The 16,197-nt window shown below is 34.4% G+C and overlaps 1 protein-coding gene and 1 long non-coding RNA gene across 14 annotated transcripts in view; one reads left to right on the forward strand and one right to left on the reverse strand.

Annotated features, from left to right (window-relative positions):
- The window catches only part of MYCBP2 (MYC binding protein 2), a 273,950-nt gene that overhangs the window by 6,731 nt on the left and 251,022 nt on the right, over nt 1-16,197 (forward strand). The gene's annotated exons all lie outside the window — the stretch shown is intronic.
- Nucleotides 9,596-15,572, reverse strand: LOC306660583. Its single transcript, XR_013763684.1, has 2 exons — nt 12,691-15,572; nt 9,596-12,651 (listed from the first exon to the last, which is right to left on the reverse strand). It is a non-coding gene; the product is annotated as an uncharacterized lncRNA (long non-coding RNA).

The following is a 16,197-nucleotide window of genomic DNA, read 5'->3' on the forward strand; positions in this document are numbered from 1 at the left end:
TTTCCTGAAGGACTCTACCCAGAACACGTGGTACCAGGAATACCCGAAGGAAGTAGATTTCAAAATGACACTTTGTGCAGTGGTACACACCTGTCATCCCAGCAACTGGGGATGCTGAGGCAGAAAGATTCCAAGTTCGAGGCCAGCCTGGGCAACTTAGCAAGACCTTGTCTTGAAATAAAAAATAGAAAGGGTTAGGATGTAGCTCAGTGTTGGCACACCTCTGGGTTCAATCCCTGGTACTCGCAGAGAGAGAGAGAGAGAGAGAGAGAGAGAGAGAGAGAGAGAGAGAGAGAGAGAGACAAGCAGACAGACTTTGGAGCTAGATTTATGTGCTAGCTGGCAATGAGAACCCCATTATGAAGTATCAGTATCAGTGGAGACCTAAGACTGATAGTTCTTGGCACATACTTTGTGCCACTGTAAAAATTTTCACTCGTGTAAATTGGAATGCAGTTCCTGTGGGAGGTAATCCACTAGTGGAACACTATTTTGGCCTTTTTTTGTGTGTGTATGTGTGTATGGTGCTGGGGATTGAACCCAGGGCTTTGTGTATGCAAGGCAAACACTCTACCAACTAAGCTATCTATCTCCAGTCCCTATCTTGGACTTTTGAGGGGTTCAGGGTAGTTATTTATTATTAGGACAATGTAATGAGAGGGGTGTTGCTGAGCATTGATGGGTAGGAGGAAGATGATAAAAGGCTAAAGATAATTCGGGAAAAAGTGTAAAAAGAAAAATTTTTATTAGCAACATGTAAAAGAACACCTCCAGTAAGGAGGAAAAAAGGCTAAAGAATAGACCCTGGAGACTTAATTGTAAGGATAGCAGAGCTCCAGGATATGTTTAATTCACAACACTGATCCTCTGCTAATGCCAGGGTTACTGTTCTGGTTAGGAAAGGATGGAATCCTTACCCTTAGGCTCAGATATCTAAATTGATGCACCTAAAAACTGAACCCCCAAATTTGCTGAACACTGTAGGCCTGCAAATTGACCTACTTCTGCTGGCTAAAGGGTGCTTGTGTGAAGACTAACCAATAACTAGAGTTAATTTTCAGTAAAATCTACTTGGAGGTGCTGGACCCAGGGAGGAGGAGACTGTGCACACACATGTAGACACACACACATAGACAACACACACACACACACACACACACACATACACACACACACAGATTCCCATACTGCACTAAGGTACTCCAAAGCACCACAGCAAATGCCCTGGAATGCCATGTACTATTTCAGAATTTCAAAAGAAACATGGCAATGCCTGTTACAAACTTTTAGCTTGAATGGTAAATGTTTTTGACATTCAATCATATTACATTCCTTTCTATATTGTCATATTTTTGTGAAGTTGGATTTTTGGAGATTGCTATGATACAAATCATGCATAGAAATGTGGAAAGCAAAAGAGGGTGGCATGCTCAGTTTCATTCTGAGAAGTTTTTACAGTGCCCAACGGGTGTAAGTGTCCTGTAATTAAGTAGTTGTCATCAAGAATGAAATGAAAAGTATTTTTCTTTCAATTTATGTGTGTTCTTTAAGTAACTGCTAAATTGACAGCACATAAATTATTATTAATTATTTGGATCTAACTACTTTATAAGTATTACTGTTAAGTAATTTTTTTTGTCTATGAGTATGTGGAAAAATATTGATGATGGCTGTGCATGAGTTCAGTAGAGGGTTTCTGTTCGTCAGATGTTGGTCCAGCCTAACAGCAGCAGAGAACAACTTCAAGGAGACCAGCCATTTCTTATATCTTGGAAAGGACTGTGGTTCATTTTGACTGGATTTGACATATTTTCTGGGCATAAGTTTGCCTTTCCAGCTTGCAGGAACTCATCTAACACTACTAGCTAAGCACATGGATCATTCGAGACTAGGGATCCACTTTATAGCAAAGGAGGATCCATGAGATCCATTTGTCTCATCATGTACCCTACCAGCCAGAAGTTGCTGACCTGATAGGTTATTAAGCTTTCTTTTGATGGCAGAACTGAGCTTGAACCTGATACCCTGCAAGGTTGGAGTGCTATTCTCCCATGCTTCCAATATTAAGAAGAACACATGAAAAGTAGAAGTGGCTCCACTTAGCATTACTTTCCATGATATACCTGGGGAATCTATGCTTCTCATCTTCATAACTCTGACTGCTAGGGATTGAAGGATTCTATTATCAGAAGAGAAACATTTCCAACAGAAGATGCTGCAAGAATCCTGTTATACTTGAAGCTACAGCTGCTGTAAAGATGTGGGTCTCCTTTTCTACAGAAATAAGTCTCTGGATAGGGATAATGTACCTGTTTATCTTGAGGACGGAGGACTGCTGTTACACAGTGGAGCACAGATGTTTGCCATGTAGGTGATCTGAGGGGTATCTCTTGATATCTCCTTTTCCAGTGATGATGGTAAATGGACACGAGAAAGTCCTGATGACTACCACATGAGGTCAGCCAAATGGATTAGACTAGCAGGTATGCTAAACAGAGATAAAAGAAAATCTTCCATAATGTTGGAAAAATTATCAGAAATTGTCAGAATCAGTTTTGGTCTTGAAATGATTGTTGGGGAGCAGAATACATATTAACTTCTGGAAATTTTCCCCGGAAAATGACACTAACTAAAGTCCTGGAGAAACTTGAAAAAGTTCTTATTTGAAACAAAACAGTATTTATTTGAAACAAGAAAATCCTAGTAGGTGGACTGTAGTCAATACTATAAAGTGGAACCCAGATCTCTTCTCCAGAACTGAGACACTCATTCCTTCTACCTATTGGAGCTTTGGTTAATTGAAGACTCTTGTTTGAGATCTCTTTGGATATAGCCTTTGGCTGAAGAGAGTCACCTTGCCCTGTATGATTTGATTGGTGGGGCCATTTTATAGCTTTTTAATGCTACTATAACTTTTCTTCCTGTTTTTCAGTGGTTGATACTGTCATATAAACTCTTGTAAATTAACCTTGCGTTTGTGACCTTGCAAAACTTATTATTAATTTTAATAGTTTTGTAGATTATCTGGAATGTTCTGTGTAAATAATTGTGTCTTTTTGATCTCTAGACTATTAGTTTTCAGTCTTTCATCGTTAAGTGTAATGTTAGCTATAGGTATTTTGATGGTTTTCTTTTAATTAATCCTAGGAAGTTTTATACTATTCTAACTTGGCTCATAGTATTTTCATAAATGCCCATTGGATTTTATTAAATGCTTTTTCTGCCTCCGTTGAAATGATCATATATTAAAGGATAAAAAGAAAATTGCATTGTATTATTTTTTAAACATTAACTTAGCCTTGTATTCCTCAGACAAACTTATTTGTATGGGATCTATTATTAAATTTGATTTGCTAATATTTCATTAAGAATTTTCAAGTTTGTGTTTATAAGGTGTATTGGTCATACTCTTTATTTTCTTTTTTAGTATTTTTTTTTTAAACAGTATTGGGAACCCAGAGCCTTGTGCATGTTAAGCATATATTCTACTACGGAGTTAAATTCTCAAACCTTTAAAAATTTGTTTGAGACAGGGTTTTGTTAAGCTGCCCAGCTGGCCTTGAACTTATGATCCTTCTTCCTTAGCATCCTGAGTGGCTGTTGTTTTGGAATTGTCAAATTTTAGTATTACAGTTATAAAATGAATTGGGCCAGATGTGGTGGCACATACCTACAATCCCAGGAACTCAGGTTGCTGAGGCAGGAAGATTGCAAGTTCAAGGCTAGCCTCAGCAACTTAGCAAAGGCCCTAAGCAAATTAGTGAGCCCTGTCTTCAAAAAAAAAAAAAAGAAAAAAGAAAAAAAAAGGCTGGAGATATAGGTGAGTGGGAAAGTGCTCCCGGGTTCAGTACAAAATAAATAAAATAAATTGATTAATAATTTCTCTGTATTAAAATGTTTGCATAAGTTTGATGTTATTTCTTTTTTCTTCTAGAATATTTGATTGAATACACCAGGGACACCATCTGGTTCTAAAATTTTCTTTTGGGGAAACTTGACAACCTCCTTTAATAGATAGCAGGATAAACTTTCTGTTTTCATGTCAACTTTGGTGGTGTGTGTGTGTGTGTGTGTGTGTGTGTGTGTGTGTGTGTTGAGAAATTTGTCCACTTCATCTAAATTCTTGAATAAATTTAGATAAATTTCAAATATTTAGATAACATTTCAAAAATTTAGGCATAAAGTTGTCCACAGCATAGCATTTAAAAATTTTCATTAATGTCTGTGAGTTCTATGACAATAATTCCATTTCTAATAAAGGCAATTTATTTTAAAGCAGTTTTAGGTTCATAACAAACTAGAGAGGAAGGCACACAAATTCCCCACCCACTCCCTGAGTGCACACATGCATAGCACCTCCCATTATCAGCATCTCCCACCAAAGTCATATATATATTTTTACCATTGATGAATGTACATTGACACATCATAATCACTCAGGTCAATAATTTATATTGGGGTTTACTATTGGTGTTGTACATTCTGTGTATTTGGACAAATGTATAATGTAAATGTATCTATCATTATAGTATCATTCAGACTGTTTAGCCTGCCCAAGATATGGTTTGTCCACCACATCTTACCCTTCAAGATCAGACAACAACTGATTGTTTGTTTGTTTGTACTGGGGATTGAACCCAGGGACTCAACCACTGAGCCACATACCCAACTCTTTTATTTTGAGGCAGGGTCTCACTAAGTTGCTTATGTTGCTGTTGCTGAGGCTGGCTTGGAACTTGTGATCCTTCTGCCTCAGCATTTGAAGTGCCTGGGATAACAGGCCTGTGCCACCATACCTGGCTGATTTTTTTTTTTTTTTTTTTTTAACTGTCTCCATAGTTTAGCTTTTTCCAGGAGTCATGTTTGGAGTCATATGAACATTCCATTTTGCGGTTTGAGCTGTTAATTTTTGTGAAGGGTGTTATGTCTATGTTTAGATTCATTTCTTTGCATTTGGATTTTGAGTTGTTAAGACATCATTTGTAGAAAAGATTAATTTACAACACCCACCCATTGTATTGCCTTTGCTCTTTTGTCAAATGTCAGTCAACTCTATTTATGTGGGTCTGTTTCTGGGCTCTCTATTCTGTCCCATTGATCTGTTTGTTACTTGTTTAATTGACACCACACTGTAGCTTTATAGTAATTCTTAAAGTCAGGTAATGTCACCCCTATAAATTTTTCCCCCCTCAATATTGTGTTGGCTATTCTGAGTAATCAGTTTGTCAAAATCTACAGAATAACTTGCTTGGATGTTTATTAGGATTGCATTGGATCTACAGATCAAATTGAGAAGAACTGACATTTTGATAATATTGAGCCCTCTTATCTACAAATATAGACATTTCTTCATTTATTTAATCATAGTTTGATTTCTTTCATCAGAGTTTTGTCATTTTCTTCATCTAGATATTGTACTTATTTTGTTAGATTTATACCTATGTATTTCATTGTTTGGACTGGTAATACAAACATAATTTTTTTAAAAGTTTCAATTCTACTGCTGGTATATAGGAAAATAATTGTCTTTTGTATATTAACCTTGTATCATGCAATCTCACTGTAATCTCTTATTAGTTACTTGAATTTTTATCTCTTCTTTTGGATTTTCTACAGAAGCAATTAGTCATGCTATTTTCAAACAGCTTATTTTTTGCCTTTCAGATCTCCTTTTCTTGTTTTATTGTATTAGTTTAGACTGTTAGTCTGATGTTAAAAAAGAATGGAGAGAGGATATATCCATGCCTTTATTGTTCCTAATCTTACAGAAGGCTTTTAATTTCTCACCATGAAGTATGATGTAGTAGTAGGTTTTTGTTGTTGTTGTAGTCATAGTGAGGATTGAACCCTGGGGTGCTCTACTACTGAGCTACATGTCCAGCACTTTTATTTATTATATTTTTATTTGTAGCAAGGTCTCAATAAGTTGTTCAAGCTGGCCTTGAACACCAGAGTCTCCTGTGTTACTCTTCCAAGGAGATGGAATTATAGGCATGTACCACTGTGCCCAGCTAGCAATAGGGGTTTTGGTAGTTATTCTTTATTACATTGAGACATTGCCCCTTGATTTCCAGTTGCTAAGAGTTTTTATCACCAATGAGAGGTTGCCTTTTGTCAAATCCTTTTTCTTTATCAATTGCTATGAACCTGTGACTTATCATTTTTAGTGATAGATTACACTAATTTTTTCAGATGTTGCATACCTGGATAAATCTCACTTGGTTGAGGTATATAATTTGTTTTTATATATTATTGGATTTGATTTGCCAACATTTTGTTGAGGATTTTTTGGAACTGTTCTCATGAGAGATATTGGTTTATAATCTTCTGGTGTTATAATGTTTTTGATTTTAATATTAAAGTTATGCTGGCCTTTTAAAATGAATTGGGAAGTATTCTTTCTGAATCTGTCCTCTCAGATATTGTAGAGAACTTATGTGATTTCTTCCTTAAAAGTTTGATAGAATTCACCAGGGAACTTTTGGGACTTTCTGTTTTAGAAGATTATTAATTACTGATTCACTTTCTTTAAATAGTATAGACAATTAAGCTTATCTATTTCTTCTTGTGTGGGTTTTGACTGACTGTATCTTTCAAGGAATTATTCATTTCATCAAATTTGCGGGCCCAGAGTTGAATAGTTTTCCTTTATTTTTCTTTTAATGTCCCTGGGATTTGTAGTGATGGCTCCTTTTTCATTTGTGATAAGTTTTTGTGTGTCATCGTTTTTTTCCCCCCACTTAATTGTTCTAGCTGACAGTTTTATTTATAACTCCAGAGAACCAGCTTTTGACTTTGTTATTTTATCTTTTATTGATGTTTTCTTTTTTTTAATTGACTTTCTTGTCATAGTTTACCTCTGTCTACTTTGAGTTTGCTTAGCTTTTTTTTTTTCTTTCTTAGTTTCATACGATAGAGTTTTAGGTCACAGGTTTTAGATTTTTCTTTCTTAATATGTTAAAGCTATTAATTTTTTCAAAGTTCTGCTTCAGATGCATACCATACACTTTACTTGCTGTGTATTTTTAATTTAGTTCAAAATATCTAATTTTCTTTGTGATCTTAATTGACTTACCCATTTTTACTTATTTATCAGATACTTGGTGTTTTCTTATATATATTTGTGTGTGTGCATGCATATATGTAACTTTCTAATGCATGTTTTGATGATTTTGCTCTTTATAAATTATCAGGGGATGTTGGTTCCCCAGGATATGTTTGTCTTGGTGATTGTGCTATAGACACTTGAAAAGAATGTATGTTCTGCCATTTTTGGATTTAGAGTTCTATAAATATCAATTAATTAAAGTTGGGTGATAGTTTTGTTTGGATATTTTATGTCTGGATTTTCTTTGTCTAGTTGTATCAGTTACTATAGAGAGAAATATTGAAAACTCTGAATTTGTAGCCTTTTAATTTTGTCAATTTTTGTTTTTGTCTGTTAGCTTTGTATACATTGATAATTGTTAAAAATTACTGATGTATTATTTCATTGTGGCATCTCCATCTCCAATAATACTCTATGAGATTAACTTATTTTTCTAATGTAAAAGTTATTCCAGATTTCTTATACTTACTTTTTGCATGTTTATATTTCTCTGTTCATTTTATTTTTACCTGTCTGTATTTTTATATTCATAATTTCTCTCCTGTAGGCAGCATGTATAATATCTTACCATCCTCTTACTACAGTACTCTGTCTTTGCCCTTTAATTAAAGCATTTAACTCATTTATATTTAATGTAATTGTTACTGATATGATTGACTTTAGGTATGCCATTATGTTTGTCTCATGTACCTCTTTATTTTTAATTTTTTTTGCTCATTTTTTGCCTTCTTTTGTATTATTTTAAAAAATTTGTTCTAATTTACATGACAAAATGCATTTTGACATATCAAACATAAATAAACATTTTTCTGGTTGTATACAATGTAGAATCACACCAGTTGTATAATCATATATGCACATAGGATAATAATGTCTGATTCATTCTACTATCTTTCCTGTCCCCCCATACCCCCTTCCCCTCCCTTTACTCCCCTCTGCCTAATCCAGAGTACTTCTGTTTTTCCCTAGCTCCCCACTCCATTGTAAACTAGCGTTCACATATCAGAGAAAATATTTGGCCTTTGCTTTTTGGGAATTGGCTCATTTCGCTTAACATGGCAAGTGCCATAATTTCATTCTTCTTTATGACTGAGTAATATTCCATTGTGCATACATACCACATTTTCTTTATCCATTCATCTGTCGAAGGGCATTTAGTTTGGTTCCATAGTTTAGCTGTTGTGAGTTGAGCTGCTATAAACATTGATGTGGCTATGTCACTATAGTATGCTGATTTTAAATCCTTTGCATATAAACTGAGAAGTGGGATAGCTGGGTCATGTGGTATTTTTTGGGGGATTATTTTTTCACATTTTATTAATGCAGTCTTTTTGATTTTATCTCCCTATGTTAATTTCTTTATGCTCTGGGGATTATAGATATATACCTAACATTTCACATCCTAGAGTTGTTATTGTTTTGCTTCACTGAAAACAGAAAACTTTCTGCTATACAAATCTTTTTATTCCCCCTCTCTAACTGATATGTATGGTCTAGTTGTCATATATTACGGCTACATACTTTGAAAACTTCACCATATGATATTATAATTTTTGCTGTCAAGTCATATATTTTAAAGAACTGAAAGAAAAAAATGTTGTATATTGTTTACCTGTATATTTATTATTTCTGTGCTTCTTCCTTCATTCCTGAAGATGTAGCATTTCTTTTCAACCTAATGATTACAGTAGCATTTCTTGTACAGTAGTCAGATGAGGATAACCTTTCTTTGTTTTTGTTTATATGAGAATGTCCTTATTTTGCTTTCATTCCCAATGGATATTTTAGGTGGACATAGAATTCTTAGTAGATGCTTTTTTTCTGTTTAGCACTGTAGTGAACCCTTAGACTTCATTTCTATGATTTCTGACAGTAAATCTCTGGCAACTTGAATTGTTCCTCTGTACATATTGTTATTTTTTTCTATTTGCTTTCAAGATTTTTTTGTTTGTTTCCTGTTCAGCAGTTTGATTTAATGAGTCTAGCCATTGTTTTCTTTGCATTTGTCCTCTTTAGAGAATGCTGAAATTCTTGAATATGTACATTTGTGTCTTTCACCAATTTTAGGACTTTCTCTGCCATTTTTTAAAAAAGAGATTCTGATCTAATATTTAGCTTTTTACCCATTGTTTATAACTAGATATGTTGGACACATACACACACACACACACACACACACACACATACACACAAAGAAAGAAAATGAAAAAATTACTTGGGGACTATAAAAAGCAAACAAAAGCAATTCTAGTACAATTACCATACAACTTTAGATTTTCTAAGAATCTAAGGCTGACCTTGAGTTTGTAATCTCGGCCTTCTGAGTCATTGAATTACCGGCATGTACCACTGTACCCAGCCAGATTAGGTGATTTTTATTGATCCGGTTTCAAGGTCAGACTTTTTTCTCTACCATTTCCATTTTCTTATTGTATCATGAAGTGAATTTTTTATTTTACATGTTATATTCAGCCTAATTAAAAATAATTTTCTTCATTGAGAACTTCTTTCCATGCACTTCACTTTGCCTTTACTTGATGGGGCATATTTATAGTAGTTGCTTTAAAGTTATTGTTAGATAGTTACAATATCTGGATCATCTTAAAATTGACATCTTTTGCTTGTCTCTTTTGAAATCAACCACACTTTTTTTTATTATAAGAATTTTGGATTGTATCTTGGATGTTATATGCTTTGCAATCTCTGGAGGTTGTTATTATTCCCTGGAGAAGGTTGGTTTTTGTTGTTTCAGTTAGCAGATCATCAGCCCATTTAGGTTCCAACAACAAATTTGTTCTTCCCTTCTGCAGGGGTGTTTCAAGTATTAATTCAGTTCTCAGAGCCTTTGCAGTTAGTATGGTTTGACTCATACTTGTGCATCTCCAGAGTAAGTCCAAAATGTATGTGTGTTTATGGACAGGATTAGTGTATCTCTTTCTGTAACTTTCTCTTTTCAGAATTTCCTTCACATTCTCCAGCCTGCAGGAGCCCCTTTTCCCACTTCCTCTGGCTAGAAAAAGGATTTCTCTTGGGTTTTTAGCTACTGGAGTGTTGCCTTGTAGGGCAGTGATTATTTTCTGACCTGTAGGCAAAACTTTTAGAGAAAGGAGAAAAAAATAAAATTGGGAAAATCATGCTCCTATGGATTGCTTTTTCAAGTTTTGACTCCTGTCCACAATCTGTTTTTGTTTTTGAATCCCCAAATAATTTTTTTCCATTTCTTCCTCTCTTTTTGTACCTTGTGCAAAGCATTAGTTATAAACAGTGGGAACAGTAAACTGTCTTTTGTTTATGCCACCATGATGGAATCAGAATACTCTTTTTTAGCTCTTTTTGTGGTTTTTTTGTTTTTTTCTTTGATTTTTAGCAACTTGACCACATTGGCAAAATCTGGAAGTTTTTTTTTTTGATGTGCTTATCCTACTTCATATTCATTGAGCTGCTTAAATCTGTGTGATAATATTTATTTAAATTGGAAAGTTTTGACCTTTATTTCCTCATGTTATTTTAGACCCAATTTCTTATTTTCTTCTAGGGATCTATTTAGACACATCCGATACTCTTTGATATCATATGTATATATAATCATATGTTAATGGCACAGCTAAGTACTCTTTATAGTGTATACATACTCTTTATGGTGTATGCATTGTATACATATTCAGTGACATAGTTTAGGCCTTGTGGCCATGCAGTCTCTGTTTTAACTAAACTCTATGCCTTTTGTTTGAAAGCATTGGTAGACAATATGTAAACAGGGGAGCATGGCTGTGTATAACTTTGTTTACAAAAAGAGGTGACAGGCTAGATTTGGGCTGCAGACCATTATATGCTGGCCCTTGATGTGAATGGAGATCAGTGACATTGTGGATTTGGATAAAGAACACAAATATTGGCAATGACTGAAGTTTTGGGAACTTGTGAATGAGAATTAAGGGAGTAGGAGATGAGGCTAGAATGATATGTTTGGGCCAGATTATTTTGTTCCAGGTATTGCTTTATATGACACCAGTGTGGAACCATCATGGATTTTTAGGTAATGTAGTGATATAGTTAAACTTTCAAATTGTACTGATCCCTAGTAGCATTGTAGAAGAGGAATCAAAAGGAGCAGATCCCCAAAGCAGGGCACTTTCAAAAAAGCAATTGCAATAAAAATAAACACAAAAGGCATTAGGTACAGATGGAATAGAGTGGATTTTAGAGACATTTTGGTGTTAGAAAATGAAGAAGGTAACTAGATTTCAAGTATAGAAATAAAAAATAAAAATCCCTTTCTTGTGTAGATGCAAAGGAAGGAAGAACTTGTTTCTTAGGAGTACATTTTTGTTATTTTGTGATTTGGATATGAGGTATCCCCCAAAAGCTTATATGTGAGACAAAACAGGAATGTTCAGAGGTGAAAGGATCAGATTATGAGAACTGTAATTTAATCAGTGGATTGGTCCATTTGGTGGGTTAATAATTTGAATGGATTACTAAGTGGTTACTATAGGCAGGTTGGGTGTAGTGGGAAGAAGTCATTGTGGGTATGGTCTTGAACTGTATCTTGTCCCTGGATCCTTATTTTCTCTCTCTCTCTCTGTTCCATGACTGTCATGAACTGAGCAGCTTTCCTTTGCCACACCCTTCTGCCATGATGTTCTGCCCCACCTCATGCCCAGAGTGTTGAAGTAAACTGACCATGGACTGAGACCTGAAATCATGAGCCAAAATAAACTTCTTCAAGTTGTTCTTGTCAGATACTTTGTAGTCACAGTATCAAAAAATGGACTAACAGTGTTCTACATTTTCTTCATTGGTTAGTTCAGTCTGTGATTTCAAATATTACCTAATTGCATTAGGTATCCCAGTCTATAGTTTGTTGCTAAACCTCCTCTTCTTAACCTCTTGAGGGTATTTTGAAAAGTGTTGTTCTAGGGTTCTCCCAATCTTGTCTTAGATACATTATGTTCATTATGCTCAAGGGCTCTTTATGAACATACTGTCACAAACTCTCTTTTCCTGCAGGTTAGTTAAACAGAAGTTTGAGGCATGATCACAAAGTTGACATTAAGAGATCATTTATGAACTAACACCCACTCACACTCACTTTTTTTCAAAATGTTGAAGAAGTCACATTTCAGTGTGACAGTAAGTTTAGATGGAGAAGGGAGTAGGGTATTTAGAAATCGTGTTGGAAGGGAAAGGAGAGTGGTAGCTTAGAGAAGGGGATAAAGAATTCATTTATCTTTTGGATTAGAGACACCCCAGCACATGTTCTTAGTGTCCTAGTTATATCCCTTTAGTGTTCATCTCCATACTGTTTACTGTAACTATCTGTGACTTTGTTAGAGAACAGCCATGCTTGGTGCAGGCCAATCTAGAAATGCTGGAGACTTTGTGTTTTCAGAAAAGCTTTCAACAAATAATGGATAGAAAATACTTCCTTTTTCTCACCTACAGTTGGGATAACTCTGAGCCATTTTCTCATTTCCATTTTTGAGAGTTGTCCAGTAGGATCAAGCTCTTTTTCATCTGGGTAAAAGGTTTTATAATGTAACCTTTCTTGACTTCCTTCCCTTTGCTCTTTATAATGTAACCTTTCTTGACTTCCTTCCCTTTGCTGTTTCACTTGTTATTTTCCTTTATTGAAGAATCAGCTCTCAGAACAGCTACTGCACATGAATCCTTGAATCAAAGTCTTCTCTTTAATAATTAATAATAATTAATAAAAGTTATTTAATATTTACTATATACTTGGTGTAAATCTTTTTGTTTTGGATTTTTTCCCACATTTTTTTAAAATTGGTGCACTATAGTTGTACCTACTGATGGAATTGGTGTTACATATTCATATAAGTACATAATACACAATATAACAATATAATTTGGCTTAAAGAACTCCTAGGTACAACTTTTAAGTGCCTTATCATCCAATGAAAGAAGTACTGTTTTCATCCTATTTTACATATAAAAGAACAGAGGCACAGAAAGTTTAAGTAACTTTCCCAAGATCACAGAGCTAGTAAATGACAGCCTCCATCTGAACCAGGCCATTTGTAAATTCTGTATTCTTTGCCCAGTAGGCTAAAAGAAGCCAGAAATTGGAGGAAGAGAGAGAATATGAGTGAATGAGTGATTGAATGACTGAATGAATAAGAATGGGAGAAATAATGGGGATAATTAATAAAGTCCTAGTAGAGATCACGTCAAGATGGATGGAAGGAAAGTAAATGTTCATAATGGTGTCCCCATTTTTATCAAGTGAGTTGATAGTTAAATCTGTTCTGAGTTGATAAGAAGGGATTGAAGTGGCTAGAAAACTGTTTTATGGTGGGCATATCGTTATTGTTAGAGAACATAACTGGTTCTAGATCAGTATTCTCATGATGGTTGTGGACTACACTACAGTGTAAAGAAAGAGTATAAATAGTTGGGCAAATCTGAATGTTGGTGACTGAGATATGGAGTCTAGTGAATGAGAGGTAAGTTGTAGTTGAATAGGGTAGGGGCTGTCTTTCTTCTGGGGTGAGGGAATAATAAGTAGGAGATTTCAGACTTGGAAAAAGTCCAAAGTCATATTTTCAGCCTTTTTTTCCTTCTGCACAGACTTGTAGATTAAATTTTTTTTTCTGAATCTTAAATTCTCTGTTCAGCTTTGTCTAATATGCTTTAAACCCATCTATTGAGTTTTTAGTTTGTTATTATATTTTTCATTTCCAGAAGTTTGATTTGATTCTTTTTCAAATGAACTCTCTTCCTTGCAGATACTTTAGTGTTTTATTTCTTTAAATTTGGTAAACATAGTGATGTTATAAACCATCTGAAAATTCCATCATCAGAAGTCTTTGTGCCTTTCTATTTTCTATTTCTTCTATTTCCACTCATGGTATCTTTTGTGAGTTTGTCTCTAATTATTTGTTAGTTCTCATTGTCCTTGGTTTTTTTTTTTTTTTTTTTTTTTTCCCTGAGAACTGGGATGAATTATTATCTTCAGAATATCTACAGTTGCTTCATGGTTTGTGTTTTCCTGGCTTGTCTAGGCTGTGTGTATTTGGAGTATAATCTGCATGAAGCATGGTCTATACGCAACTTTTGAGAGACTTTTTCCCTTGTTTTCTCCCCTCTCCCCATTCCCCGCTCTCTCATTTTTCATCTGCTGCTTTGCCAGCTGCCAAGGTATCTTTATTTATGATCCTTTCCCCATGTGGAGACTTCCAAATAAGATAGAGAATGTTTCAGTCAGCTTTTTAGCTGCTAAAAGACTTAACAAGAACAATTTTAGAGGAGGAAAAGTTTGTTTGGCACTGAATGTTTCAAAAGCCTAAGTCCATAGAGGTACATTGCTCTGGACTCAAGATGAGGCAGGACATCATAGTGGAATGAGGAGTAAAGCAGCTCAGGACAGGTCACCAGGAAGCAAAGAGAAAGAGAGCTCCCCACGATGGACAAAATGTAAATCCCAAGGGTACATCCCCAATGACCTACCTTCTTCAGCCATAGTCTACCTGCCTATGGTTACTACCCAGTTAATCCTTATCAGTGGACTGACATACTGACTAGATAAAGACTCTCCTAACCCAGTCATTTCACCCTGAACTTTATTGAATTGTCTCACATGAACTTTTGGGAGATACCTCATATCTAAACCATAACAGACTGAGCTATATATAGGAAATCTGATTGCATCTGTTTCCTAAATCAATTTGAACTGTTAAAATCTCTAAAATCTCTTTTCTTACTACAAATTAGCATGCTGGGTTAAGTAAATTAAAGTTTTCTTGATAGTAATCAGACTACTATTTCCCCTTATTTATTCAGTGATACCCAAACAAAGTGATGAACATTAATTACGTGGAAGAATAAGTTTGGCTTCTGTAAAAAACCTTCAGTATAAAAAATGATCAATTTTTAAAAATTGATTTTTGAACCCAGTGACCTTGATAATTCTCTTATAAATTATTTATTTCTGAATTATTTTGCATTTTCTGTAAATATAATTATTTTATGTACAAATGAAAAATGCTTTACTTTTTACTTTTCTTCTTTTTTTTTTTTTTTTTTTTCTTTTTTTTTTTTGTACTGGGAATTGGACCCAGAGGTGCTTTACCATTGAGCTACATTTCCAGCCCTTTTTGTTTTTATTTTGAGACAGGGTCTTGAGAAGTTGCTGAGGCTGGCTTTGAATTTGCAATCCTCCTGCCTCAGCCTCCTGGGTCGCTGGGATTACAGGTGTGTGGCACCGCCCGACTTGCTTTTTACTTTTCAAACTTTAAGACTTTTGTTTCTTTTGCTTCATTTACTGACCTCCAGTACAGTGTTAAATAGAAGCGATGACAGTATAAATCCTTGCATTTTCCCTGTACTTTGTGGGAGTATTTAATTTTCATAATTGAATATAAGTAAGTATAGTATTAAATGTAGGGTTTTTTTGTAAATAATCTTTCATTAAATTCTCTTCCTAGTTTACTGAAGAGTTTCATCATCAGTAGTTTTTGAGTTTTATGAAATATTTTTCTGCTTCTGCTGAAATGTTTTTGTTATGCTTAATTACTATAAATTTTGTATCTTTTGTATTATCTTTTTATATCACTGGATATTAAAATCATTTTTAGGTTAAATTAATTTTTTTCTTGTACTTATTTATATAGAGAGAATTCACGTACCGTAAAATTCAACCTTTTAAAATATATATACAACTCAGTAATTTTTAATATATTAACAAAGACGTTGCACTGTAATATTTTGTTACCCCCAAAAGAAATTTCATAGGTATTGGCAGTCACTCTCTATTCTCCTTTTAGCCTCTGACAATTATTAATTTCCTTCTTAATTTTATAGATTTACCTATATAAACATTTTACATAAAGAAATTTATAATTTTGACCTTTTGCAACCTTTGTTTCTTTGATGTTGCATAAATATTTTTAAGCATCTTCCATGTGGCTTGAGTCACTACTTCATTTTTATGGCTGAATCGTATTCTGTTATATAGAAGTGTCATTTTGTTCATTCATTTATCATTTGATGAATATTCAGATTGGTTCCTCTTTTTGACTGTGTTGGATTTTTGCTTCTATGTAAATTGGAGACATTGGCTCAAATTT

This window comes from Sciurus vulgaris (genome assembly GCF_902686455.1).
Source record: "Sciurus vulgaris genome assembly, chromosome: 4".
Lineage (NCBI taxonomy): Eukaryota > Metazoa > Chordata > Mammalia > Rodentia > Sciuridae > Sciurus > Sciurus vulgaris.